The sequence below is a fragment of the Euprymna scolopes genome, chromosome 7 (assembly GCF_053919585.1).
Source record: "Euprymna scolopes isolate OS-2025 chromosome 7, ASM5391958v1, whole genome shotgun sequence".
Classification (NCBI taxonomy): domain Eukaryota; kingdom Metazoa; phylum Mollusca; class Cephalopoda; order Sepiida; family Sepiolidae; genus Euprymna; species Euprymna scolopes.
Genome location: NC_136488.1, coordinates 112,427,576 through 112,439,213, shown reverse-complemented (window position 1 = coordinate 112,439,213; position 11,638 = coordinate 112,427,576).

The window sequence follows — 11,638 nt, the reverse complement described above, 5'->3', positions numbered from 1 at the left end:
CACTTTTGTGAAAAAGAAACGTTTTACAGTTAAACAATTTTATTAATAATCGTATCGCTTCAACATATGTAAAAAAAAACTGGCTCATTTTTTTTCTTCTTCGAAAGGCCAACATTCCAGTTGAAGAATTTGTTATATTGCATGATTACTAGTCGGAGAGTCATGACAACAACTGCCCCCTGTTGGCGTGTGCCCACTGTAAAGGAGCACTGGCACTCGAACCTGGAAGACGAATGCAAATTTAGGTGTTATTGGTGTTTAAGTTGGCAACATAAAAGTTGTTTGTGTTTCGTTTCGTTCTTGTAAGTTCGTTGTCAGCTGGGAAAAAGAAGGGGACGAAAAGAAGAGTACGACTTCTGCTTGGGCGAGCGAGTAATAGCAGATAAAAGCACGGTCAGTAAGCCACGATAAAATCCTCTTGTGCCGACCATAGTATAACGAGTTAGCAACAGAAAATTACGTAATTTTTGAATTATGCGAGTACGGAATAAAAATCGACTCTAAACATATTTAATGAGCGTCATATTAGGGGATATAAGTTTTAATGTAGAGGATAGTGCATTATATTATCATAATCTAACCATTAGCACATCTTAAATTAATCTAACAGATAGTTGAATTATTATGTCATACTCATCTCACCATAATGTCATTGTATATTTCAGACCTCCATCATTTCGGATTAATAAAGTTGTTGTCCGAAAATAGCATTGACCTGCTTATTTATGATGGAGGTACAGTAACGCCTATAACGGATGGATTCCACCAACTGGGAGACCACTAGACCAACATCGTTGCCAGCAGGATGCCAGTGGTAAAATGCCCGATTCCCGACTGCGACTTCGAGACAGCTGATCTTGACGCAGCAATTGTGGCAGCACTCCTGCGCTAGTATACACCACAACTCCCACAAGTACTGCAAGCTACAACAAGGTAGAAAAAGTCAAATGACCTACCATCTCATCAGCTGGTACAAGTGAGGACTGGTCATACTTCCTATCACGATGGAATGATTATGTCGAAGCCACCAAAATCAAGGACAAAGAACTGGTAATCCAACTGTTAGAGGGCTGTGATGAAACTTTGCGCAGAGACCTTACAAGATCAACTGGCGGTTCCCTGACAGGAAAATCTCAAGAAGACGTCCTAACAGCCATGAGAGCCCTGGCAGTGTGTGAGGAAAACACAATGGTGGCTCGGGTTATGCTGAACAATATGACACAAGATCGCGAAGAAACTGTGCGCTCATTTGGTGCTCGTCTCCGTGGACAAGCAGGAGTATGCAAATTCCTAATACCGTGCCCCAGCTGCAGCCATGAAGTCAACTACACAGATGCAATCCTGCGTGATGTGCTTATTCGTGGACTCAATGACCCTGACATTCAGCTAGACCTCCTTGGGGTCAGAAGTCAGAGCATGACCCTTGAAGACACTTTTCAGTTCGTTGAAGCCAAGGAATCTGAAAAACGCTCTGCATCCAAACTACTTGATTCCCAAGGGGCCGAAGCAGCTAGCAGCACATATCATCGCAACAGAAATGCTGCACGTGTTGTAACCAAGAAAACAATACAACAAGAAACGGCATGCACTTATTGTGGAAAGATAGGTCACGATGCCAGAGCAACCTTCCAACTTCGCAAGAAAGAGTGTCCCGCATACGGTCAAACCTACAACAACTGCGGAAGAATGAACCACTTTGAGGCTGTGTGCAGAGGCAAACAGAAAGTGACGGACACTAAGACTGAACACGAAGGTGCTGTATTTGACTCCCTCTGTGCTGCAACTAGTCACGATAAAAACTATGACAGACATGTTGTTCATCTAGACCATCACCTATACAATCAGCTATCAGACACCTGGGTGCGCCAGTCATCACAGCCTCAACCTTTCATTCGAACGACTGTTCGTATTGATCCCAAAGACTACGACCACTTTGGCATAAACCCAAAGATCACACCAAAGCCAAAGACAACTACTATCACTGCTATGACTGACACAGCCTGCCAAAGTTGCCTAGCCGGTATCAAAGTGCTTCATCGACTCGGTATCTCAGAGAAACACTTAATTCCTGTGACAATGAAGATGCATGCTGCTAACAATGTTGGCATAAGAATTCTTGGAGCAGCCATTCTCCGCATCTCCGGCAAAGGAACCAGAGGGGAAACCTATGAAACGCCCCAAGTTGTGTACATGACTGACAAATCCGACAAAATGTTTTGTAATCTTGGCATGATTACATATAACTTCCCAACCATCGGTGAATCACAGAGCAACAGTCAAGCAGTAATGAACACTATCAGCCAATGTGTGGTTCCCCCATGTCCACAGGAAGATAATAACAACCCAGCACCACAAATCCAGCTACAATCAACATCTCCTCAAAACACTATGTCTACCTCATACAAGGAGAGTGACAAGTGTAAATGCCCCAAATGTGAATCACCACCCCCTCCACCATCGGCTCTGCCATTTCCTGCAACTGAAGCTAACCGAGAGAAACTTCGACAGTACCTATTAGACAGGTACAAATCTAGTACCTTCAATACATGTCAACATCAACCACTTCCTCACATGGTAGGCCCACCGATGCGGCTCATGGTCGACCCCCAAGCTACACCTGTCGCACATCACACACCTGTCTCAGTACCACTACATTGGCAGGATAAAGTGAAAGCAGGCCTAGATCAGGATGTTCAACTTGGCGTCATTGAGATCGTCCCAGTTGGAGAACCGGTCACTTGGTGCCATCGCATGGTGGTCTGCGCAAAGAAGAATGGCACTCCGCGTTGAACCGTAGACTTCCAAGCACTCAATGCTCATGCAGTGAGGGAGACCCACCACACGCAGTCCCCATTTCATCAGGCTCGCTCCGTCCCACGCAACACTAAAAAGACTGTCTTTGATGCCTGGAATGGATATCACAGTGTACCCATTACAGAAGAGGACAAACACCTCACTACCTTCATCACACCGTGGGGCAGGTACAGATACAAAACTGCACCTCAAGGATACATAGCCTCGGGATGGCTATACCCGCCGCTTCGATGAAATCGTCGCCAACATCCCTGACAAAACAAAGTGTATTGACGATGCTCTTCTTTGGTCAAAAAGTATACAGAACAGTTTCCTTCAATCCTGTAACTGGCTGGAAACTTGTGGAAAGAATGGTATCATCTTAAACCCAGAGAAATTCATCTTTGCTCAAGACACTGTAGAGTTTGCTGGCTTTGAAATTACCCCAGACAGCGTGCGACAATGTAGTCGCTATCTTGAAGCAATCTTAGACTTTCCTTCACCGAAGAACATCACAGACATGAGATCATGGTTTGGTCTTGTAAACCAGGTATCATACGCCTTCAGCATGACTGACAGGATGCAAGCATTCAGACAACTGTTGAAACCTGGAACCCCATTCAACTGGGACGACACACTGGAACGCCTCTTTCAGGAGTCAAAAGCAGTCATCATCAGTGAAATTGAACATGGTGTCCAGATATTCGACAAAAACAAACCAACTTGCCTTGGATTCTGGCTGTTCCAGAAACATTGCACATGCATTAAAACTGTGCCCTTCTGTTGCCGAGACGGGTGGAAGATAACCCTTGTTGGCAGCAGGTTCACCAGCCCCACAGAATCCAGGTACGCACCCGTCGAAGGTGAAGCCCTTGCAGTTGCTGACGCCTTGGAAAAAGCAAGATACTTTGTTCTGGGATATGACAAGTTGATCATCGCAGTAGACCACAAGCCCCTGATCAAGCTCCTTGGGGACAGATCACTGGAGGACATCCCCAATTCAAGACTTCGTAACCTGAAGGAAAAGACCCTAAGGTACAAGTTCACGATGCTACACGTGCCTGGTGCCAAACACCGTGCTGCTGACACCGTATCTCGCCACCCAGTTGGAAGGCCTGACAGTATGGTTCTCATTGATGACATAGCCTCTGTTGATGGCTACAGCCGGACTGAGGCGCCACAAACCATCCCAACACTGCAGCACAAAGCTTCAGGTATCATGACCGGAGAGCCAGACACTGCCCCTCCATGTGGTGAAGCCATATTTTATTCATCCGCCTTGTCTTCAGTCACATCATTGCAGTGCATCTCCTGGGACAAGATTAGAACTGCAACAGCCAGCAACGAGGACATGTTCAAGCTAGTACAACAAATTGAAAGTGGAATGTCAGACATCCGAAATGATCTACCGCCCTCCTTGAGAGAATACCACCAATTCCGCAACCACCTCTCCACCGTCAATGGTGTCATTATATACAAAGACAGGATAGTGGTTCCACCGTTACTGAGAAAAGATGTGCTTACAGCGTTGCACTCTGCACATCAAGGCATTTCATCCATGATGTCAAGAGCAGAAACCTCTGTGTTTTGGCCTGGTATAAGCAATGACATCACCAAACTCAGAAACTCTTGCAATCATTGCAACCGAAATGCTCCATTTCAACCAAGTGCACCACCAACGCCACCCGTCTACCCCTTGTATCCATTTCAGTGTGTATGTGCGGACTTCTTCCACTACAAAGGCGGTAATTACCTGGTGATTGTTGATAGATACTCAAACTGGCCCATCGTTGAAAGGGCACACATTGGTGCCTCTGGCCTCATCGACTGCTTACGACACACATTCGTCACATTTGGAATAGCAGATGAGTTATCTTCAGATGGCGGCCCAGAGTTTACAGCTTCAACAACCAGAGATTTCCTGAAGACCTGGGGTGTGCATCATAGACTCTTATCTGTAGCCTTTCCACATAGCAACTGTAGAGTAGAGGTTGGAGTGAAGACCATGAAACGCATGATTGCAGACAACACCGGACCAAATGGTGAATTAGACACCTGTGCCTTTCAGCGTGCCATGTTGCAGTATCGAAACACTCCTGACAGAGACACAAAATTATCTCCAGCAATGTGCGTCTTTGGGCGGGCGATCCAAGACTTCATCCCGATCCTGCCTGGCTGCTACAAACCTCATGAGATATGGAGTGACACACTTACTCTGAGAGAGGAAGCGTTACGCAACCGACACATGAAAATCGCCGAACACTTAACAGAACATACAAAGTGGCTACCACCCCTCAGAGTGGGAGACCAGGTCAGGATCCAAAACCAAACTGGCCCTTATCCAAGAAAATGGGACAAAACTGGAACTGTCATTGAAGTTCACCAATATGACCAGTATGTTGTACGCATGGACGGATCAGGCAGAGTGACACTACGCAACAGGAAGTTCCTACGAAAGTACATGCCAGTGTATTCCCCTCCTGAAAAACACACCATCAACCATGACCTGAGATACCACTTCAAAGGAGGAGATCCCAACCCACCTACACCAGTGAGTGGGACACTAATAACCCCAGCTGTTCCATCTCAGACTGTCACAAGCTCAAAACTACAGAACAACAATGGGCTTGCACCAGCTTCACCTCCTGTCTGCATTACACCAGCTGAGCAGGGTAGACCACCTCATCTCACTCAGCCACCACAGGTCAGACAACCACCAGTAGTGGATGACAGTCAACATCCCACGCCTACATCTACCAGGCCACCTCCCACACCGCAGGCTCCAACGCCTTCACCCATGGTACCAACCACACTGAGAAGGAACGTGACACCTGAAGTAAGACAAAACCAACTTTCCTTTGACCAGCTTCCAAGACGCTCCAATCGGCCATGACAAGAACCAAAGTGGCTCAGGGATTATGAACATTACATGGGACAGAATAATCCCCGAACCGGAGGGCAGTCTACCCAATGATGATTCACAACCGTTTCTTTATTTTATGTACAAGCAGTACACCTATCATCTATTAATATGCTTTGCAAATAACATCATCCTATCCACAATACTTACCAGCAACAAACATTAAATCAGTCATTCAGAACACTGTCAAATGACTCGGGGGGGGGGGATAGAGGATAGTGCCTTACATCATCATAATCTAACCATTAGCACATCTTAAATTAATCTAACAGATAGTTGAATTATTATGTCATACTTATCTCACCATAATGTCATTGTATATTTCAGACCTCCATCATTTTGGATTAATAAAGTTGTTGTCCGAAAATAGCATTGACCTGCTTATTTATAATGGGAACTAAGAGCTACGCCTTAAATACTATTTAAATGACTTTCTATTCGATAGTTTAAATAATGCCAAATTTCTCCCAAGTTTCGAACAATCACGACGTAATTGATTTTTTTCAAACTATTAAAAATTTTTATAATCACTGACGTATTTATGATTAAACCGAAATTTATTATGCTGAATTAATTCTTGTAATAGGAATCTAATTTTTACTTTTTTTTTTTTATTAATATAGTAATTGTAAAAGATAATACAAGAAAAATCTTAGAACGCGTACCTAATCGACTTATTTACTTTCAAACAGGAGTAAATATTTAAAAATATGTATATTTATGTGAGAGGCACTTGAATCCTATTTAAAACTATATCGTCTTTACGAATGGTCTTAAACTCCATCTTCAATTGATATTTATTACGTAGATGATTAATTTCATACCTTGCCAAAGTTAGTTCCACGGTATGTAATTTTCCTAAATTGAATTAAATTTAAAAATATATACAAAAGTGATTTTTAATGTTTTTGATACATTTGGGATTTTATCTGTTTTTGCTTTAATTAGCTGGTGGGTTTTGCTTGGTGTCCTTTTTTCCTATCCCCTAGGTGTATATATATATACATGATTACACTAGTAGTGATGGGACGATTCCAAATTTTTTTCCCGATTCCGATTCAATTACCAATTCTGTCTTAAAATCCCGATCCGATACGATTCTCGATTCCGATTCCGATTCTTTTTAAATTTCTAAATATTTAATTAATGATTTGTTTTTGTCTTCTTTTTTTCGAATTACTCTGAAACCTTCTCATGTCTGCATATATTTTCGCAAACAAAAAATGCACTTAGTGTGTGTGTGTGTGGGGGGGACATATATTAAATATATGGGGGGGAGGGTTCTAAATATTTTTCTCGAATGTTTTCCTTTTAATTGATTGAAAGTAATGAAACAACTAAATACGCATTTCTCTTTTAAAACAAAGCCGATTTGTATTTGTCATTAGTTGGCAAAATGCTATTTGAATAATTCATAAACAATTGAAAATAATTAACGATTGTTATGCAAAATAAAACGGTACACAAACAGAATAGTTAACAAAGTCCCCTCTCCATTTTAAACATGAGTTTCTAAATAACATAGTTACTATATTGTAACGTGCATCCAGGAGATAAGCGCCCGCGTGTTTGCGTGTTGTGTGGGTACGTGGGAGAGACGGATGAGGGGAAAAAGACTTACCTCGAGACCAGCTCAGCGTTACCGACCAAAAATAGAAAAGAAGGACCAAGAAGGCGGCCGCCGTCTTTTGTAAAGTATGATGTCTCGCAAAGTCACACGAATTCTCGGAATATGCAAATTTAGCCGGCCTAGAACGACGATAAAAGCGGGTGAGGGGAAAGACGTGGGTGAGTGACGATTGAGTTGGCTGGGGAATCGTGTGGCTGTTGCTTCTTGTGCCGTGTTGAGGATATCTTACCGTGTTAAAGAGAGAGTCGGGCGCCATCTTGAATTTTTCCTTACACTTTTTCGTTACATATATAGAAAACAATTCTTAACTTAAGAACGGATGTGAATGTATTCTTAACTATTATATACGTTCTCTCTACCAAACAATGTTCAGGTGTTTACCCTAATCATCAATATTTATCGAGACTTCCAAGATGTTATACCTCATGTCGGATATATATTTACCCGGTTTTTACTACTGATAAAGTCACAGATATATAGTAGATTGATTTGTTTTAATGCAAAAAAAAAAAAAAAAAAAAAAAACAAGATACAGATAATTATAATAGAAATACTTTTACTAATATTGTGAGAATTTTAGACTAACACCCTTGGTTAAAATGATATTTTCCTTTTGTTTTATTCGACTTTTATTTTCTTTTATGCGATTGTATATGGACAACTTGAAAACCTTGCCGGAAAAAAGCACCAACAGTTATTTTTAAATTGAAACTTTCGTACATTAATTTAACTTAAAATGATGAATAATCATCATTTCCAGGCTACTCTAACAATGTAGAAATGTTCACTAACAACCGGCAAGGTTGTAAAACTATGCGTAATCACTTAGACCCCCCCCCCCAAAAAAAAAAAAGTTTACAGAATTTATTTCCATGAGGAAAATAATAATTTTTGGTTGGTGTTCTAAAATGGTACAATGTCTCTGAAATGAAAAATCATTTTACGTCCACTTAATATTGAAGAAGAAAGAAGTCGAGTTGTGATATCGCATATCTATATTTACATGAATAAACCGGAAACCAGCAGCAGCTGCGTCAGCGACAATAATGGCGGCGCTAAGACAAATCCGTTCGTCTATGCAATGCAAATGAACTCACTAAATACACACGACAACTTCAAAGCTCATTTTTTCATATACACACATCAATAGAATAGCTCACACATCACCCCAACAAAGAAAACCGCCAGAGAAGAAAAACCAAAATACAAAACGCAAACATCGCAGTAAACGCAACACGTGCAGCAGCAGCAGCAGCAGCAGCAGCAGCAGCAGCATATAAACACAAATATCTATTCCACGAAACACTGCAACAATATAACACCGACTAGGTTACATTCACAACTTTCTTAGCTTTAAATCGATATAATACATGCAGAAAGACGATTCCCTACAACACATTAAAACACAAAAAACAAACACATTTAAAAAGGAAAACTCAAGCCAACGATTAAAATTCTCTTTGCTAACCTACGTCCGCATAATGACTATAAAATTCTCTTTGTTAACCTACGTCCGCATCATGACTATAAAAACGTCAGCCTTCGCGACAAATAAGTCAGTCGAGCTCAGAGTCACGCTAAGTCAACCAGCATGGGGTAATCATCGTCTCCGTTTGATTCCTTTCCTTACGTTAAAAAACTACTTTTGCGCACTTCATGCATCAACTTCTCAACACGGAAGCACCAACAGCGAGAATTAACATTTACATTTCTTATTTCATCACAATTCCTATTAGCATCCGACTTTTCTCTCCTAAGAAGTTACAAACATTAACCTTACGCCAAAAATTTTCTTTCCTAAACATTCTCACATCCTTGCGAAATTTGAACACTTTAGTTTGTTTTTGCTTTCTCGTTAAGTTTGTTTTTTTAATGAACGATTGAGAAATCAATCATTTAAAGATTGAAGCCTATATTGTTTGTCTAGTTCCTTCTCGCCACCATACGCTTATTCCTAATATAACAGAGTGTTACGTGAGAACGCAAGAAAATATCCGACATGAGGTATAACATCTTGGAAGTCTCGATAAATATGTTTAATTCTACATATTTTTGCAAAATCACTTTTGAGGTTTTATTAGGGAATTTACGTGATTTACAAGCAACACATATTCGAAAATCTCTCAAACAACAAATATATAACAAATAAATATTAGCAAGGGATATATAAGTTACTTTTCTTCCTAGATGGATAAGTTATAGTGTTTGTACTTAATGTAAAATGTTTATTCGGCTCGAAAACACCTCATCCCGAGCGGTACACAAGAACAACAAAACATTGTGTATTCCATGTATTTTTTACGCGGCTATTTTCTGTTGTTCTTGTACCGCTTGAGACCACATGTTTTTCCAGCTCAATAAACATTTTACATTAAGTAACACTGTTAGAGAACAGGTCGCCTGTTCTTGTAAGTAAGTAAAAATGAGATAGGATAGTCCGAGAATTCGAACCTGGGAAGCTAGGTTTGGAATTAAGATTCAGGAGAATTCCGATCGAGAGTTTAAAATAAATAAGCAGATGTTTGTTGAAAAAGGAATTCGTTGTTTAGTAATGTTATTGAAAAAGGAATTTGATGATTCAATTCTGTTTATTGAAAAGGGAATTAGAAACGAAATAGGAAAATGTTAAAACATATTTGAAAGTAGGTTAGGCCAAAATAGGTTAGAGAACTCTTGTTGTAGACATGTGAGGAACAGTGCATGTTTAGACACATGAGGAATGTCAGGCCACGGGATCGATATGCACGTTGTTTCCATGGGGAAATATCTTTTCTCTTCCTGCAGAATAGTGCGCAAATGAGACTACTGAATGGTTCAAAGCAGCAATTGAAGCATATGCTCCTACACGGAAGTTCCATAGTAAATCCCGCTCTCCCCAATGGTTTTGTTCTACATGCACAGCTGCCATTGCTCAGAGGCAACATGCATACCGAAGATTTATCCAGCATAAGTCCTGTACAAACAGACAAAAGTATATAGACGCTAGAAATAATTGCAAGAAAGAAGTAGCAACAGCTAAGAGTAAATACACTGAAACCACCAGGAAACGCATTGAAGCGCAACAATTAGGAACTCGTGATTTCTGGAAAATCTACAATAGTGTTGTAAATAATGAGCAATCGACAATACCCCCACTATCAAACAATCACGAGGTTGTTTGCACAGTAACTGAGAAAACTAACATGCTTGCCCGTCAGTTTGCCTCAAACTCTACCTTGGACCCAGCAAACCATTCCCTTCCTGATTTTCCTCTGCGGACAGAAACCACACTAGATGAGCTAAAGATCACGCCCTCCCAAGTACATGATATTATAAAAAACCTAGACACCTCAAAAGCATGTAGAACTTACCTCATCCCAGCTGTGCTCCTAAAAAAAAATGTTCCGCTGAGGTCGCTCCTGTTCTCTCTAAACTCTTTAACAAATGCCTTAATGAATCTTGCTTTCCTGGCTGCTGGAAAACTGCTTCTGTGGTACCAGTTTACAAAAACTCTGGAGAAAGAACTGGCCCCTTAAATTATCGCCCAATTAGCCCCCTTCCTCTTTTTGCCAAAATATTTGAGTCCTTAATTAATCAAGCTCTAGTCAACCACCATACAGCTGCTAAACTTCTGTCAGACCACCAATATGGATTTAGTCAAGCCCGTTCTACTGCAGATATTCTAACTGTAATCTCTGAACGTTTATACCAAGCACTGGATAAGGCAGGGGAGGGGAGGGCAGTAGCCCTAGATATATCTAAGGCTTTTGACAGGGTATGGCACGATGGTCTTCTCATGAAAATAAAATCCTATGGTATTACTGGACGAATGCTTAGCATAATTAGATCCTTCTTAAATGAGAAAAGAATCCAGGTTGTCCTCGATTGGTGTACGCCCAAAAAATTTAATATAAATGCGGGTATTCATCAGGGATCGATCCTTGGACTTTTATTATTTCTGATATTCATAAATGACTTAGCTGATAAAATTGTCTCTGAGTTTGTTTTAGTGGGGTAGTAGTGACGAATCTCTCTCTCCCTCTCCCTCTCTCCCTCTCTCTCTCTCTCTCTCTCTCTCTCTCTCTCTCTCTCTCTCTCTCTCTCTATATATATATATATATATATATATATATATATATATAAATTCGTATTCCTGTCTGTTTGTTTGTTCCTATTTACAATGTCTCCCCACGGAGCAAAGTTAGACACCAGGGGCGTTTTTTAATGTGGAGAAAAGGAACAAAAATAAAAATTGTCTCAAGTGTGAAGAATTTCTCCTCCACCGACAGAGAACAAGAAATTGAAGTGCAGCATCT